Below are 19204 nucleotides of genomic sequence, written 5' to 3'. Positions count from 1 at the left end.
GGTTGATAACCTGGAGCTCTGCATTAATGCTCTACTAAACGTCTTTGTTACCGGAACGGGTTCAAACCGGACTGATGTAGAATTTTCCTCATTGTTTGGGGCTGAATTGTGTCCCACCAAAATCCACACCAACCCCCAGTTCCTCAGAACAGGACTATGTTTGAAGGAAGGACCTTTAAAGAGGTGATTAAATTAAAATGGGATTGTTAGAGTGATCCCCAATCCGATACGACTGGTGTCCCTCTAAGAAGAGAAGGTTGGGACACAGAGATAGACATCAGCTGCAGGCACACAGAGAGACAACCACATGAACACACAGCGAGAAGGTGGCCATCTGCGAGCCAAGAAGAGAGGCTGCAGAAGGAACCAAATCTGCCGCCATCTTAATCTCAGACTTCCAGCCTCCAGGACTGTGAGAAAATAAATTTCTGCTGTTAAACCACTCAGTGTGTGGTATGTTATTATGGCAGCCATAGTAAACTAACATCCTCATTACACCAATAATCAGTCTCCTTGGAAAAGATGGCGCATCCTCATGATAATTTCATGCTATAGCAGAGAACACATAAGCCTAAACGAATTTGCCTTCAAAGTTAGCAACTGATTCTTTAGACTATAAACAAATGCTATGACATGTGCTATACTCAGATGTTTAAACATGTTTTATTCCATCAACTCTATATGTTCAAATCAAATTTTTAAGCAGTCTGGATTTAAATATTAGCAGGTAATAGTAAAGATTCTCAGAAAATTTAAAGGGCATGATTAAAGGAAAAACTGAATGGTTTCTTGAATTTTTCTGTTTAAGCCAAATTTCTAAATTTAATAATTTGGTTAGGAAAAACACATATCAGTTTATCATCCCAGGCACTTAGTTTCTAATGGTGTGAAGGACTAAAGTCTTACACAACATGGTAACAACATGCTATTGTCCAGGGATACCAATAAATGTTCAAAGATGCGAGAGTCCTATAAAAACATGCCAGTTACTACTAATGATAGTGAAATTCTGCTAAGAAAAAATGCACATACATGGTCTACCTCCACATTTCAGCTCATTAACAGTAGAGTAAATTACATAAGCATCCACAGCCTAAGAAGGCCTTGACCTGTATACTAGCAACTGGAAAACACACCCCTGTCCTACAGTGCAGCTCTCATTCTGAAAGATTAAATCCTATTGTACCATCACTGATCAATTATGTTCATTCCTACAGCATTCCAGCAGCTATAATCAGTATCAGGTTCTATTTGTTATGTAAGAAAACTGAAGCACTGATAAGATATTTGCTAAAGGCAAAAGAACTATTAAGTATTTGGTAGTGCCAATGAGACTAGAACCCAAGAAATCCCTGTTTTACTGTAGACAAGTATTCCTCCTTTCCAAGAGAAGGTGCTGTGACACGTATGCTTCAACATACAAGGCCACCTTCCCCTTGCTGTATGACCCAGCTATTGTGACATGCTGAGAAAAAATTAATGTTGCTAATATAACATAAATTCTTGAGAATTTAACTATCCATCTTGTTTCTCTTTCTTCCCTCAAGTCACTTCCGCCACAGAGAAATGTTGCATTGTATACATTTTTCAAAGTGAATCTGCCAGAGGAAAGAATCTTCTAGAAATAATGACAAGTTTATGAAACATTTTCTCTTTTGATCTTTAAAAAGAACACAAGGTTAAGTTGTGGGAGGGAAAAAAAAAGTTTTATGAAACAGGTCCCTTGGGCTGTGAATCCATGCCTCTGAGCTATTTTTAATAAAGCATATAAACAGTGGGTTGCTTTGGTCTTTGAAGGCTTGGACTTTGGAACAAGGAAGAACAAAGAATTTCATGACTTTAAACATTTAGGGATCTTCATGTGTTGTGTGAAGGGGAGCTAATTGAACAAGCGGGCTGGGCTGCTAGGATCAGAGATGGAGGAAGCATATTTTAACCAAACATCATTAATTTGCTCAGTGGCAGCCATTAATTTATTTCTACTAAGACAGATAGGCTTCTGTTCGATACCAATAAGGGGAAATAATTAAGAAAATCTTGAGCCAGAGTGAAAAAGATAGGATGTCTTTTGACAAAGTGATTCTTCAGTTTGTAATTAGCACCTGATAAAGGGCTATGAATGTTAACTTTGGGGAAGAACAGCTAGTTATTTAAAATACTAATCCCATTTACTTTCTAAACTGCCTTTCACTGATATTTGCCCTATTTTGTGCCATCCCATAAGTAGGCCACATGTTTTATGGAAAACAACTCAATTTAAAAAGCATCATACCAGCTACAGTTCTAGAAACATTGACGTGGTCTTTGGTTTTAAAAGTGGTTTTCAGGGGGCAGCTGGCTGGCTCACTCAGTAGAACACGTAGCTCTTAATCTCTGGTTGTGAGTTCAAGCCCCACACAATGGGTGTAGAGCTTATTTAAAAAAATATATATATATATATATAAATAAAATTACATTTAAAAATTTGTTTTCAAAAGCAAATGCAGTGACCACTGCTGGTAAACATCTGGTTATTTTAGCTTCCTGGGGTTAGAAAGCCAATCCCTACCCCCATGCCCTGCACTCTCGGTCTTCACGGAACTTCCCAAAATACATATTCCCTGGCAAGCAAATTATTATGTTTTTTTAAATTATACCAGCTGACATGCACACAAAGCCTGGCTTTTCATGAAGCAAAGGTCAAGCATTTGAGAATTACATCAGATCATAGTAATAGCAAGTTACTCATAATTATTTGGAGTTGACGGCAATTTTTTATAGCTTGAAGGTAATGACTTCTTGCTTAAATTGAAGATAATAAATTCTAATTATTATTTTAGGAATAAGAAACAGCTCTTGTTCTCTTCATCTTAAAGAATGTTCAAAGAACTCATTTCCCCTCAAAAGTCCTTTTCTCTGGCTAAACTAGGTTTTACAAAACAAAACAAAACAAAAAACCCAAAAAACCAAAACCCCAAAAAACAACTCATGATATTTAAAACATCGAGAGTCTCACTCTTCTTCTTTTCTTCCTCCTTTCTCTACATTCTACAAATAAAATTTATTAGACTCTATTCTGCACTAAGTTGGATCCAATATAATGTAATGTTTTGTCTTACAAAAATGGCTCTGCATACCCCTTGATGAGATGTGAGAAAAGCAGAGACAAGGAAGACGTAATACGTGCCCTAAAAGAGCTTACCATCTAGTTGACAAAGCCAAGAAGGAGGTAATGAATAACTCACAACAAGAGACCTTAATAACCGTAAGTTAAGTGACATAAAATAGTGAAGGCAATAAGAGTTCAGAGAAGGTGATAGTCCCCACTGGTAGAGCACACAAGATTTCTTTGCGGAAGGACGGGATTAAGTGGGATTCTACAAGCATTATTTTGAAAAAGAGAAGGCATTCTAACATCTAAGCATTTCACTTCTTATGCCTGATTGAGCTCTTGTTTTCTTCTCTATCCCAACGGCCAGCTCATATCCTCAAGGGGCATCATTGTTTCCAGACCTCCCAAAGAACATGACCAAATGGTTTTATTTAGATACCATTCCGTGTCACTGGCTTCTTCTGAGCCATTCTAGGTGTGGGCACAGGTTTTCACAGGGCTTTCCTTCCTTTTCTTTTTTTCTTTACCATTGTCAATTCCATGAATCGCCAGCTACTTCTGAATGAATGACAAAGACCATCGCATCAAATCTATCCTTGTTATCTCCACACTCATTTATCCCATAAGATCAATATCTCTTACAATCGATACATGGCTGTAAAAATGTCAAAATATAACAACATAAGAAGTGACCAACTGGGCCAGACCTAGCACCTATGTCTGACTTGTCACTCTGAAAGCAGCTCTCAATTTTTTTCCCTGTGTCCACACACCTGAAGGCTATGGCTCACTTTCCTCACAGACAGCTACTCCTTCTGGCAGGTGCTCCTAAGGGCTGAGGGGATGGGCTCCCTTGCTTAGAGCAATACAGCAGATACTCCTGTGGGACGAGAAGTATGTAACTCAAAACAGACCTTCAAGCGACCTTGATCCTTGATATTCTTATTCTCCCCATTCTTGGGGACCGGCCATTGAAAATCATCACTTTACTGAACATCAAGCTCGAGGAGTGCCATGCTAACTTCCCTTGATGGCCTGTTACCGATCTGTCATCTGAAAACTTTTCTAAATAATTTTTAAGTAATCTGTATTTCATAACGCTGGTGTTCAAATGTCCTGTAAAAACTTACCAGCTGAAAAAACAAAAATAAACAAACAAAAACTTACCAGCTGTTTATTAGCACAGCACCCATCACACACAACCATCCGAGATGATCTCTTTACCTGTGTGCCTCTCTACCCACATCCTGACCTCCTTGCGGTAAAGGACCATTTTTCTTCCTTTTCTTTCCTTTCTTTTCTTTCTTTTCTTTTCTTCCTTTCTTTTCTTTCTTTCTGTCTGTCTGTCTGTCTGTCTGTCTTTGCATTTCCGGCACCTGAGACAGGGCCTGGAATTTAGCATTATTTAGAACCACCACCTTAAGCTGCCAGTTTCGCCACTCAAACATGGCCACATATCAGCAATTGCATAAGCTTAAATTTAACCATTGTAAGCCTTGACCGATGAATGGAAGTATAAAACATGAGCCAACACATTCTTGAGGGCCTCTGGGAAAAGAAACAGAGAGGAGAAGAAAACCGACATCTACTGACATTCTGAAGCAGCAGGTCTGGGGTGGGACCAGGAGCCTACATTAGAGCCAGTATCACAGATGATCTTATGCAGAGGATGCTTGGACCATGTTTTGATAAACGCGGCTCCTGGGGACACAAAGGGAGTAAGTAGAATGCTTCTGGTCAGTTAGAAGGAGACAAGAGACAAGCCTGCCGCCTACCCCTTTCCATGCTAATCACACTCGTCCCACCCAGAACCAGCTGTGCAAGCCAGACTCAGAGAGTCCAGCACAGCTGGGATGGGTGTCCTCATCCAGCCTTTGCTGCTATGCTTTTCTCAAAGATATTTTGTCCTTTAGAAAGTCACCGACAGCTTTGTGACTGTTCCACAGTAATGCCTCCCCACGCATCCCCCTCCCAGTGTGCACTGCGCACGCACTGGGTGGGATCACTTAGCTCTTGCATGCCTGAGTTGTGCCTCTTCTAGGAAGAGATTTTTGTAATGCGCTCAGAGGCAAAAGCACCCAGAGGTCACTGTGTTCTTTGTTCAGGTGGCCCGAAAGACTAAGAACACTGGGGATGTTTGGACAGATTTCATCCTGTTGTGATTAATTAGTGCCCACACCTGACAGGCTAGGAGAAGGTCGCCACAGCGGCTCCCCCGGGACGCGCGCCATCTCTTCGTGACGGAACAGGGGGAGGCGGCTGAGAAGACCATCTCCAAAACTGGATGGGAGGAAGTGACCCTGTAAAGCGGGCTGCAGGCTCACCAGATGTAAGCTCCTTGCTACCATCTTCTGAGGAGCACTAAGGGCGAGGGTTTATTCAGTAGAACTCAGAGCCACAAACCCTCCGCGGCTACGCATCGCGGGTACGCTGTGGTGATTGACGTGCGTGCTGCGCTAAGGCCTGCAGGCCGTGCGGCTTCTGCGGTGCTTGGCGCCAGGCACTACTTACTCACGAGGAACGACACATTAAACTCATCATGGTATGTCGCCTGACAGCATGCAGTGTGATGTAGTACCACCGTATCAGCCATCACGTACCTTTGCCTGGTTTCCAGGCTGTACGGCTACCCTGAACAATACCGGAAAATACTGATATATTTAATTTACACAGACATGAAAGGAAGAAAAATGTTATTAGCAGAAAAGGACAAATGCAATAGGCCTGCCAAAAGAAATCACATGTAAAAAAAGGAAGGAAGGAAAGGAGAGGAGAGGAAAGGAAGGAAAGGAAGGCAGGGAAGGAAGAAAGAAAGAGAAAGGAAGAAAACCTGTGTATTTGTGTTTCCCAGAGCAGAGAAATACGGCAAATACCAATCATTAAGGAAAATATAAGGAAGAAGAAAGAAATTCAACCCTTTGAAAAATTTTATTTCTGGATATTGTGATAAGACCACCAAAACCTGACTTTCATTCATTCATTCATTCATTCATTCATTCATTCACTCAACCACACATCTATCCACCCATCTATTCATGAACATTGACTAAATGCCAGCTATGTCCGAGTGCTATCATAGGCAGTTAAAATATGATCATATGCGAAAGTCATACTAAGTCTATGCAGTCATGGAGCTTAAATTCTATTGGGTGAGACAGACCAAAACACGTAAGTTCATAATCTGCACTCATGTAGTCAGGAGAAATGATGTATAAATATCCAACAAGCTTTGGCGAGGGAGCGATTGCTTTGTAGCTTTTGCCATAGTGTAAATACTCCCACCTGGGACAATCTCAAATTGCCAATGCGATGTCACAGTCAATGTGACAATGTGATGTACGATCAGGACTGTAGAGCAGCAGGAGAAGCCCCCTCCAATTCACACCTGGACATGATCTAAAGAAACAAATCATGTTAAGCAGCCAGATATTGGAGGGAAGGGTGGATCTTTGAAGCAAGTGGTTGGAATAATTCTTGGGCTAAAGACATTTGAGCAGTGATCTAAATGAAGAAGAAAGAAGCCATGAAATCATGAAGTAAAGAGAATTGGGGGAGTGGGGCAGAAATGGTAAGCACAAAGGCCCTGAGGCAGGAAATATATCTTGTATGTCTGAGGAACAGAAAGGCCACTGTGTGAGGAGAGGTAGGCAGGGTTTAGATCATCTATGACTTTGTCAGCAGTGGGAAGAATGTGAACTCTATGCAAGAGATGGGAATTCAGTGAGGAGTTCTGAGCAGGGAGTGATGTGACCTGATTTATCTTCTTAAAAAATCAGTCTGGCTGCTGGGGAAAGAATAGGAAAGANNNCACTGCAGTACAGGAGCCCCTGCAAAAGTGAAAACATGATGACCACAGAGGAGGGTACCTAGGTAAGAATGAAAGGGCTCATAGTGAAGTGGTAGAGGTAGATGTTAGAAGAAACGCTCAAGTTTGGAATATAATTGATAGGTAAATCTACCGGAAGTCACTGATGGATTGGATAAGAGAGGAAGTGATAAGGCAGAGGTGAACTCAAGAATTTCTGAAACTTAGTTACAGGCTTGGTTACCATGTGGGGCCATTAGCTGAAATGAAGAACACCAAGACAAGGGCAGGAGTAGAGGGAAAGTCACAAGTTCAATTTTGGGCATTTTAGGTGAGAGTTATTGACATCCAAGTGGAGACATCATGTAGGCAGCAGGATATACAAAAGTCAGGGGAGAGGTCAGGAAAGGAGATACAGATTTGGAGACCTCTGCTATAGATGATCTTAGTGGTTGTGCCACTGAAGCATTATTTGAGAACCGCTCGCTTAGAATGACAGGGATGTGGCCTTTAAGGAGCCTCTGGGGAGGAGGCAACCTGTTACAGGGAGATGTGTGAAGCATAGACCAAGTATCTCTCCCCCGTTAAACAATTCATGTTCCTGAAGCTACAGTTATTAAGGAATACTCCATTTCCAGAACGACCCTGTTAAAATCCATACTAATACTTATTAACAAACTAAAAGAGATTTCTTATCTACCAGCTCGAGAACTGGGTATTTTGATGTTCAGAAGATGGAGCACCGGTTCTCAAACTTGGCTACACGTCATACTCACCACGGAGCTCTGAAGAATACGAACACCCAAGTGGGTGATTCTAATTCAATTGTGGCATGAGGGTAGGTGGTACAGCTTTATTTTTAAAGGAGTTAAATTGGACAAGGGATAGGAAAGGCACAGATAGAACCAAAGAACTGAGGTCCTCCATAAAGTTGGGGATGCTTTTCAAAGTCATCTGGGAGGACAAAAGGATGTGGTGGGAGAGTAGGATGATCCCACTGTGATTTTGAAGGTGGTCTGGGATGTGGCATGGGAATTGAGATGAAGTGGACTAAAAAGATCACTGGGGTTAAAGGAAGTAACTGAAGGCAGGCAGGGTATTGGAAAGAATCTTTGGGAAGTTGGGGGTGTGAGGCTTAACTTTTTTAGGTTCTACAAATAAGTGGAATCATACAATGTTTGTCATTCTGTGCCTGGCTTTTTTTTTTTTTTTTTTTTTTTTTTTTTTTTTTTTTTAAGAGAAGGACAGAGAGGTAGTGGGGGTCGAGGAAGATGGAGAGAGACAGTGACAATCTCAAGCAGGCTCCACACCCAGTGCAGAGCCCGACATGGGGCTCGATCTCATGACCCTGAGATCATGACCTGAGCCTAAATCAAGAGTCAGATGCTTAACTGACTGAGCCACCCTGGCACCCCTGTGTCTGGTTTATTTTACTTAGCATAACATCTTCCAGTCCACCCATGTTGTTGCAAATGGCAGGATTTCCTTGAAATTTGCTGAGAAGGTAGATCTCTAGTGCACACACACACAGACACACACATAATTTGTATTTGCCAATTATGCCTCAAGAAAACTGAAAGAAATCCATTCCAAGTTCCAAACGAGTGCCTTCTAGACTATAACTATCTGTAAGCAGGGGCCCATTCTTACATGAAGTTTTATTTGGAGAACACCATTTAGAAATCATCCCAATATCTAAATCTCCATCCATTTATTTTATTAATCTACCTAGTGTGACAAAACACAAAATCTGCATTTCACTTTTTGGGATGCGAGTTCTTGGAAACTTTGAAGAACAATGTTACTGCCATACTGAGCCAATATCAATCACTTCCCCACATTCCCGAATGCCCAGCCCTGGCACTGAGGACACGGCATGCTGGTACTGCAATTTGTATTCTCTTGATCATGGGAAGTACAGGCCCAGAGACTGCTAAACGCAAAGACACTTCTTTCTCTTCCTGACTCCTGCCACCCTCATACGTAAAAAAACAGCTCAGACAACAATCTCCTGACGATGGTTCATGAATGAAGTTCAATATCCGGCAATGGTGATTCATCTTATCAAGACTGTAACCTCCTGCCCAACTGGAAAGGACTTATGAGAAATAAGAAGACATGTAACAAATAAAGGCTAAAGTTTAGAAAATCTCCAAAGATGTGTAAGGAAATAAAAAATAAGTAAATACCAAAATAGTTCCTGTTAGACGTTTTTCAGGACTGGTGGCTTTCTCTTGGTCTGAGTAGTATAAAATATGCTCTCCCCAAAATAACTCTCAAGCACATTTTTTTTTTCAAAAGCCGTTTATTTTGAGCACTTTTCCTTCTCTACCTCTCATTCCTTAATCTAAAAATGTCCTATCAACTCTTTCCTTTCCACTGCTTTCTCTCTACCCACAAAAAGGGGAAAGGGTATATTTTAATTGCTGGTATGTGGTAAATTCAAACCCTGTTATCACCATTCTGTGGCCTTTGGTTTGGGGAGATGTCATCTTGTTTCCCTAGAAAGAAGTGAAGAGATCATAGTGTGATGAATGAATTTGCTTTTCCTGGCACCACTCTGACTGCCCTCGGAAGACCAGGAGGAAAATGGTTGTTAGAAGGGGAGCCCCAGGGAGAGCTGGGTGCTCAGTTGGTTAAGCAGCTGCCTTCGGCTAAGGCCATGATCCTTGGGTCCTGGGATCTAGCCCCACATCAGGCTCCCTGTTCAGGGGGGGTCTGCTTCTCCCTCCCCTTGCTTATGCTCTCTCATTCTCTGTCTCCCTCTCTCTCTCTCTCTCTCAAATAAAAAAATAAAATCTTAAAAAAAAAAAAGAAAAAGAAGAAGAACAAGGGCAGCCCCAATGTCCCCTGCCTGCTCTTCTTCAAGTATTTCTCCTGGTAGAAATCTCAGTAAACATGAAGAGATAAGAAGTTCGGAGTAACCTACTGCCTTTGCATTTTAAGTATCTCTTGAATCAGTTCACTTCCTTCCAGTGCCGTCATACTCTTGCCCTCAGCTCTTGCACGGTCTCCAGAACTAGCCTCCCCTCTGAATCCTGTGTTTCCCACTGACCTAGCTCTTATCTTCTCAGCAACCAGAGTAAGCTTAATTTTTTTTTCATTTTGAAATAAATTAAAACTCACAAGAAGTGCAAAATTAGAACAGAGAGTTCCTTGCACCCTTCATTTAGCTTTCCCAATGATAACGTTTTATGTAACCATAAACATAACATTCAGAAAATAGACATTGGTCAGTACTGTTCACTAAATTTGGGGTTATCCTTTAAAAATCCAAACCTTATTGTGCCAACACTCCCCTCTTTGTTAAACCTAATTACTGGCTTCCCATCAACTTTTACAATAAGGACTACAGTACTTAAACTGGCCCTTAAATAGTGGGATTATCATTCCAGGTTGGCCACGACAGACCTGGTTCACACATGTAGTGCCAACAAACTATCCCATTTAGCATTTTAGTACACTCAAAAGTGTGGCAGTTTGGATGATAATTTATGTGGTCAAGCCACTCGGAGTTCTGTGTCCGGTTGGCCTGTGGAGACCTCCAGCTTTTGTCTTGTGCTCCTCCACTTCTGGCTCCAAGCCCCTGTGACACAGACCTTCTTGAAGTTCCTAGGATAGGATGCAGGATGTGCAATGTTTCTTCCTGCCACAGGGCCTTTGCACCTGTTCTCTCTGCCTGAAACACTTTCCTGCCCCACCCGCATTTGCCTGGATAGCTCCTACTTGTATCAGCTTAGCTAAATCCTCACTCCATCCCCAGACTAGGTCACATTTCTCTATTAAATGCCCTCACCATGCCCTGGACCTCTCCTTTGAACTGTTTGTCACAGTCATAATTTTATATTTGTTTCTACAAATAGAGTAAGCTGTAAGTAGGAAGAGGGCATATTTTCACGATATCCTAGCCCCAGCACCAGCAGGAGCTTGCTGTATGGGAGATGATTACTTTGTAGCTGAGGACTGAGTGAATAAAAGCTCAATTCACAGCTTCATGAGCAACAAAAGAAAGTGGTTAATGGCTTCAGGAAAAAGCAAAAGCAAAAATTTCTTGCCTCACCTTTGTAGGTTCCTGCCCACGTGGCTCATTTCGTCATTTAAAAAACCCAGCTTTGGAATGAGACAAACCCCAGCTTCAAACTTGGTGTTCATAAGCTGAGGAACTTTATGCAAGCAATTTATCCTCTTTGAGGCTTAATATTTTTCATCTGTAAATAGCAGTAGTAGCAATAATTATATAAAAGTCATCTACTCTATAATGACAATTATAATTATTATAATAATGTGACAATTATATAATTATAACAATTATTAAGTATATAATAATTATTATAAATAATAATAGTCATCACACTTTTGTGAAGGGTGAATTAAAAATGTACAGCACTTAATAGTCAGGTATTATTAAGTGAATGTGAACTCTATTACAAGGTTGTTTTAAGTGTATCATTCCCCATGTGTCTAAGATGATTTCCTTGTTTCATAGAAGACATGCAGGGAAGATTTAATGCTGGCGCTGCCTCCCCATCACCTGCTCCCCTTGGGTCTCCTCCAGCTCAGACATGTAAGGCTTTCCTTGGCTAGCCAACCCTGGGCCAAACCTGGCATCTTCTTTGACTGTTCATCCCTTCTCTGCGCAACACACCAAATCCATCAGGAATGCTGGTCACTTCCTCTTTGAAATATAGGTAGAATACTGCTTCTCCCCACCCCACCTGCTGCCCTCCACCTTCCCCATCTACCTGGATGACTGCATCGGCCTCCAAACAGGTCTCCCTGCCTCTGCCCTGGCCCTGCAGAGCAGCCAAGATGACACCATTAAAATGCAAGTCATATCAAGCCATTCTCCTGCTCAGACCCTTCAAGGCTTCCTGAGATCCCATGGAGTAAAGTAGGGCATGCTTCGTGAAGTGTCTGTCCTCTTTTGCATTCCCTCTGCCTCATTCCTCCCTCCTTCAGATCTTTTCTCAAAGGAGAGTCTTCTCCAAACACCCTACTTAAAGTCACAAGCTTAATACTCTATCCACTCCTAGCTTATATTTCTTCACAGCGCTCATTACTCTCTATACTTTTTGCTTATTTATTTTCCTTATAAGGATGTCTTCCCACGAGAATGGCAAGTCCATGATGGCAGGGAGTTTTGTCCGCTCTGTCCCTGCTCTCTCCCTGGCATCAACCCCGGGCCTGACCTGTATTAGGTGTTCAGTGAACATATCTTGAATGAATACACGCGCAAGTCAATGAATGAACGAGGTACCACCACTCCCAAGGCAAGAGCTGTCCCAGACACAATTTGGTGTAAGTCACGAGGCACAGACTGAAACACCAAACCTGTGTCAAGAGTGTGTTGGGCAGGGGTCTGGGAGGAGGAGGAAGGAGAGGGCACACCTCACCACATTGATGCCTGGCTCAGGGGCAGCAGCTGCTGTCCCAGCCTTCACAAGGACGCTGAGAGTAGCTGGGTAGTGGCAGTGCCGGCTCACCACTTTGGGTCTGCTGAGTGTAGAATGATGAGAGTGGGTGCTCTCTACCCATACAGAGGGAAGCAAATGTTCACAGTCAGACCATGATCTGTTCTGGTGGGCCCACCAGCGATGACGTGGATTTCCCAAACTCAGGGAGATGTCTCTGGCTAGAAATCCCACTGGCCTGGGGGCCAAAATGAGGCCGTTTTTATACTAGCCAAATTAATTTCCCTTTGTCAATATGTATGGGATTTCCAGAAGAACATATGCTGAGAAACGGTCTCCAGATCCATTGTCCAGATGTTGGCAAGATACAAGCCAAAGAAAGAAAGAGTTAAAGTCTTGTGACTCCAGAGCTTTTTGCCAAACAAACAAGCTTGTCTTGCTGGAAGTTCAAGACTGAGCCACGGCTCTGGGTGGACCAGCCTTAAACAGAAAATTGGGCTGTATTCAAACAAACTTGGACCAAGCCAAGGACACTGAATTCTCAGTTAGAATGCAGTTATTCACAAACTCAAGGGAACTGAACTTTAATACGAAAAATATCCAAGAGTTGTAGTATTAAGACCTTGTAAAATCAGCCTACAAACATGAAGCGTGAATTATGTACTCCCATCAGCAAAAGGCATGAAGCACAGTTGCAGAAGGAACAAACTAGAATATTACCTGATATCCTAAGGGAGGAGACCTTCCCACCGTCTTAAAGTCTGGAAGGCAACTTACAGACGCTCTCAGCCAGGTATCCCGTATCAATCCCTTCCTGGGAGTGGTGAGCACAGTCGCTCTGAAAGTTGGCCAGACACGGTAACATCAGGGCATTTGCTGTGACTGTTCTCACATCTCACTGACTTCTCAATTCTTCCTTATGCTCAGTAAGTAATACTTAACCTAAGGCTCTTTCATTACTTGTTTCCTCTCCCTTCCCTACCCAAGCAGTGGGGCCCCCTTGATGTCATCATTACACATCAGGCTGGGTAAGGAACAAAATCTCCAGCAGTTCTGGCCCAGAGAATTCTCAGCAGTTGGTCTGATGCATTAACTAATAGACAAGAAAGTTCTATAGAAGGTAATTGAATTGTCACCTGGCTTATTAATGTTAAAAACAATGTGATGGTACAAGCCTTCTAATTCCTAACAGAATACCCCTACCAACATTAGAAGGGCAAACAAAAATAAGCTAGCTTCTAGTTTTTCTAGTTCGTGTGCAAGACTGTATATAACTTCTAAAATATTGAGACATTATAGCTATCTAGGCGACACGCCCTAAAATCTTAGAAAACAATGCTTGGTCAAAAGAGCGCAATGGATGCAGGGCATACAATCAGACATCCTGAAGAGGCCCCTTTAAATGGCCAGAAGTATTAACTACATATATTCTATCTAGCTTCTATAATAATGGCATTATCTGAGATGAAAAATAAAACAATTCTGGGTGGTTAACATGATGTACAATAAAATATTTACAGTTCTTAACATTTGTACTTAAAATCATTGCTTGAGGCCATCACCCAGAATCAAAATTAAACATTTAATAGCTCATTGACCTTTATGCATATCACTCCTAAAACTGTGGATAAGTGAAAACAGATATTTTATTCAAATGAAATCATAATATTTTTGTAGCTTAACTTTTTTTCTCGAGCTCAATTTGGTAAGAGTGTGGCACTTTACAGGAGTCCTTATGAGGCTATCTTAAACTGTAGTCATTGCCCTAAAGAAAATGTTTACGGCCTGACTGGGATAATTATATTCTCCTATTAAATATCACTCCTCCAGGGCTAGTGATTCTTGAATACAAATGTGCCACTTTATATGCAAATAAAATGTACTGAGATGTGAATAAAAAGTTCTGCATCCATCCACTCACAAATCATGTTATTATGATTCGTATTAACAGATAGAACTTCTCAAGACGGAAGATGTTGATATCACATACAAGAGGCAATTCTTTCCTTGAATTTTTGCTTTCAAGATGTTTAGATACAGCTGGAAATATTTGCTTTTCTCACAGCAATATCAGATTGGGGTTTGCGTTCTGACTTGTATTTTTGATTCAAAAGATTTTACAGTCCTGTGATTACTTATTATCAAAACTTGTTTTTTTTGTTGTTTTAGTTTTTTTTTCTTTCTGATCTTGACTTCTCTTCAATCCTTTTCTTATCTTACAGTACCCACACACCTGAAAACAAATCAGGACATCTCGGAGTCCAGAGTTTCCAAAAAGTTTTCTTAAAATCCAACCTAGCAAAGTAGAGAACTTCCACACTGTACAGAGTATAGTCATTCTGTGGCCACATATTTGTATTTTCTCTTAAAAAAACCAAAAAACTGTATTCTTTGAATTCAATCTTTGAGCAAAAATACCACGGTAAAAGCCAGGAGTCTGTTCTTCGCATTTGAAGGAGCAATGTTTTTGTATCTTAAATCGCATCTCCGACCAGTGCCTTGTATTTTTATCAGCCACCTCTCATGGTGCTAGGGAACAACTATTTTTTTTTAAAGATTTTATTTATTTCACACACATACATAGAGAGAGAGAGAGCACAAGCATGGGGAGACGCAGAGGGAGAGGCAGGCTCCCCGCTGAGCAGAGAGCCCGATGTGAGGCTCCATTCCAGGACCCAGGGATCATGACCTGAGCTGAAGGCAGATGCTTAACTGACTGAGCCACTAAGGCGCCCCAAGGAACAACTATTTTTAGAAAACTAGATGATACATATTTTGTCCCTATGTCTGCAAAGTTAACAATATAAGATGAATACTATGTTAGGAAGCAAAAAAGTAAAGCATTTCATCACCATTTTTAACACTTTCCCTGCAGCTCTGCTGTCCTTGCCTGGAGCTGTCAAAGGAATATGGGAAAACACATGGCATGAATGTGGAGACGGAGCTCTGATTTCTGGCCAATGCATTGAACTCCCAGAGTCAAAGGATCATACAGCTGACTGAGAACTAAAGGAAAGGATGTAGGTGAGGACATCTCAGGGCTGAATCACCAGATCAAGACGTTATTGCACATCTGGAAATTTAATTACTTCTGTTGAAATTTGGAGAAAGCCCAGTTTCCCACAAACTAGAAAATCTTTCATCCAGGAGTCAAAACTAAGTATTTATACTTCTTGAGAAATACCTACAATTTTATTTAAGGTAGAGTCTGACTATTATACTTTTTAATTTAGGGCTTAGGGATAACAGAAGATAGCATAAAGTTAGCATCTGCGTTAAATTGAAAGAGGTAGGGAGAACTTTATGCTATTTTTCGAGGGAGTCCAGGAATCTATGTTCATTGTCAACACTTCCTTTCACATGATTCAAGGACGATTGGTGGACAGCTGGAAAATGCCAAGGAACTGAGAGTCTTGATCAACCTGAAAAGCAAGACCTGCGTAGATGGCATTATGGGACATATTTGCTAGATCGCAATTTCTGTAAGGGAAAGGTTCCTATCTGCTTTGCACATAACTGCTTTATTCTTGTTCAGAACAGTTCCTGTCACCTAGTAAGCCCTCAAAATGTTTGACAGAGTGCTCGCTCCGGCAGTACACATACTAAAATTAGAATGATGCAGAGAAGATTCGCGTGGCCCCTGCATTAGGATGACACATAAATTCATGAAGCATTCCATATTTTTAAAAAAAAAATGTTTGACAGAGAGAGGAAAAAAGATGAGTACATGCTTTTCCACCCCTAGAGAGTGTACTATGTCTTGTCCATTCTTACAAAACTAGTCACCCAACTCTTATTCCTAATAGTTTGGCCACACGCACAGACAGACACACACTTAAGTGAAAATACATTTTTCTTATAACCTTTAAAATAAACTCTTAAATGTCCATAATCACTTAGATATTCTGCGTCAAAGCAGAGAAATGGAATAAATTTATCCTAAAACTGAAAATAGTTTCTATAATACAATAATAAACCAATTAACATTTTAATGTTAACAGGACATAGCTAAAATTACCCTCAAAATAATGCATTTAAATCAAGATCTTCCTAGATAGAGGGCACAAATGGGCCCTCAGCTTGCTTGGCCTTGCTCCCTGATATTTGAGACAAAGGGGTTCAATCACTGGAAAAGTCTGTGCTTCGAAAATGACCTCTGATCAATCTTGTTTTTAGTCTTGTCCCCTCACTCTCATTCCACTCTGCAGAATGGAATTGGGCATCTGTTTAAAATGCAAACTGAGTCATGTCACTAACTTGCTCAAAACACATCAGTACTTTAGGAGCTTCTATCTTTTTAAGAGCAACCATTCTTGGTCATTTGCTTGTCATAAAAGGCCTGACTTGAATAGTATCCCTCTTACAGATCCAAGCCCATTTCCCTCTACCCCCAGCCTTAAGCTCCGATAACACCAAAGTGGTAGTTCTTACCTCACTGGACACATTGTGTTAGTTCACACCTCTGGACGTTTGCTCATACCATTTCTGTTGTGTGGCATGCTGTCTTTCCCTTTCTCGACCTTGATGACACTTTTTCCTTTCAAGATTCATCAAGTCTCCTCTAAAGGATTCTTGGTTACATGCCTTTGGTTAGAGTCCGATATAAGCCTGAGCGTATCTCAGTATCTGTTATGTTGCATTGAAATTAACTGACCACATGTCTGTTTCCAGCTGCATATTCTCAGTATTCCCATTACACAAACTATGCCAAAGTCATCTTTTGGCTTCTAGCATCCACTGTGAAGTCAGATTCAGTGGAATGAATATGTACTACACTGAATTTAGTTTCCAGAAATTATCATCCTCTTTTCTTATATAAATTGACTAATCAAGCTACTAATATATTTCATATAAGGCAGCAACGTTTTATAAATGGGTGTTAACAAAAGCTGTATTACTGACACTGAACAATTAGTATATAACGTTATATTAAGGACTCAGGTGGGAAATATACCCAAGCACGAGTTAACTATGTGTGTTAACACTAGTAAAAAATCATTATGTAGGTTGCAAGGAATGTTTGCATTAAAGCATCTCAGTTATGTTTTGTAGTAACTAAATAATAGTATTTGTATATCTGGAGTACTTCTAAAGCTTTTTGTTGTTGTTGTTAATTTAAGAGCTCAAGCAAGTATTATACATTCAAAAAATAATTATTAAATTGTTTGTCTATGTTAATCTAGCCCAGAGAAAAATATAATAGAAATGCTAACATTCCTTTAACAATGGTGGTTCTAGCTGGCACCTCCTATTATCAATAAATATTGTGGCCCCCCCAGTCTCCAATTTCCAGACAATGCAGTGACTGAATTAGTATTCTCCAAAGCACAAAGCAGGCGATCTTTTTTGTCTGTGCATTTTTCACATCTTAGAACTGCCCCCTTCAATCTTCCCGTGTGCCATCTACCCACACATCCATGTCACTGTATATCACTAGTCTTCACAAGTTCTTCTGAGTGTAGTTTTGTTACTATGCTGAAACCTTATGCATAATTATGTGAAGTTGCTATGGAGATTTTGTGTGATTTGTCATGAAGAAAATCTATTGTGTTTGAGGTAATTCTCCATACTAATGACTCAGGTATCCATCCCCCACCCCTTATTTTCTCTGGGATTATAACCAACTGCATATATTTGAATATCTATAAGCAAAGTCATTTTATAAATAACACAACCAGAAAAGTTATTGAATTCACTAAGATGAAGCATTTCAGTACAGCCAGGCCAATTTCTCACGACTTAGGAAAAACTTCCATTATGGTACTTTTTGAATAACAGCTAGATTCCTGCCTGCCTCCTTTAGGAAGAGATCCCATAGAAGTCCTTTTACAATTAATTATATGATATATATTTTGGCTCTATCGTCACTTAGAAAAAGTAATTTTGGAGAACGTATTAAACTGTTTGTGCAAAATTAAGGACAAACAGTGCAACGTTATCAAAAATCATTTATTTGTCCTTCTCATATGGTTGAAGACATTTTGGGGGTGGGAGCCAAGGGTGAAACTAATTATTTGACATTAATTAAAGGCACTTCAGACTAATGGCTAGGATCTGAACAATAGAAAGCAAACTTCACACCACCCAAAAAGTTCATGATTTTATCTTTCTTGCCTGACCTCCCCACCACCAGCCCCAGACAGAAGAAATCCTGAAATATCATATCGATTATCATTAGACAACTCACATAAATCTCTCTCCTGGCCTCTAGATCAGCAAAGCTGATTTCAGGATTATGATTGATCTTTGGAGAGGAACGTTCTTAAGTCAGCTAGAGGTGGAAGAGAATTTTGATGAATCCAGCAGGTTGCTGTCAGGAGAGTAGCATCCAGAGGATAGATGCGGAAGTCAGAGGAGTCAGATTTCAAACCAAAGGCAGACTAATTACAGAAACAATTCCTAGGCAACACTTTGAAAACATAACAAAGTTACTAATTTCCCAAACAACCAGTTCTGGAAAGGATGTACGATCTTCACTCAGGATAATTTGACACCATGGGTACCCAGACAGAAACTCAGATAGGAGCAGAGATAACAAGGAGACAAGAGGGAGGATGAACAGCTGGAGGGAGGGAGTGAGATGTTCTGGGACAAGTTAGATCAGAGCTGGTGCGGTCCTTTTAAAGGTAAAACTGATATTATTTTATATAAATCAGGGCTGGTGAGTAACCTGTAAATGACTAAGGCAAAGAGGAGAGAGAACAGGAAAGAATGAGAGGAAGGTAGAGGAAAAGGTAGACATCACAAGGAGCAGCTGGGTGGCTCAGTCGGTTAAGCGCCTGACTCTTGGTTTCGACTCAGGTCATGATCTCAGGGTCTTGAGAGCAAGCCCTGCGTCCAGCTCTGCACTCAGCAGGGAGTCTGCTTGAGATTCTCTCTCTCTTTCTGTCCCTCCAC

At 40.8% G+C, this 19204-nt stretch overlaps 1 protein-coding gene and 1 non-coding gene across 2 annotated transcripts in view; one reads left to right on the top strand and one right to left on the bottom strand.

Annotated features, from left to right (window-relative positions):
• The window catches only part of NCKAP5 (NCK associated protein 5), a 759472-nt gene that overhangs the window by 587756 nt on the left and 152512 nt on the right, over nucleotides 1-19204 (bottom strand). The window lies entirely within an intron of this gene.
• LOC121100005 lies at nucleotides 15886-15992 on the top strand. The gene has a single exon (XR_005831738.1). It is a non-coding gene; the product is annotated as a U6 spliceosomal RNA (small nuclear RNA).

The sequence above is a fragment of the Ursus maritimus genome, unplaced genomic scaffold (assembly GCF_017311325.1).
Source record: "Ursus maritimus isolate PB19 unplaced genomic scaffold, ASM1731132v1 scaffold_1, whole genome shotgun sequence".
Classification (NCBI taxonomy): Eukaryota; Metazoa; Chordata; class Mammalia; order Carnivora; family Ursidae; genus Ursus; species Ursus maritimus.
This window is presented reverse-complemented; position numbering and strand designations above follow the sequence as displayed.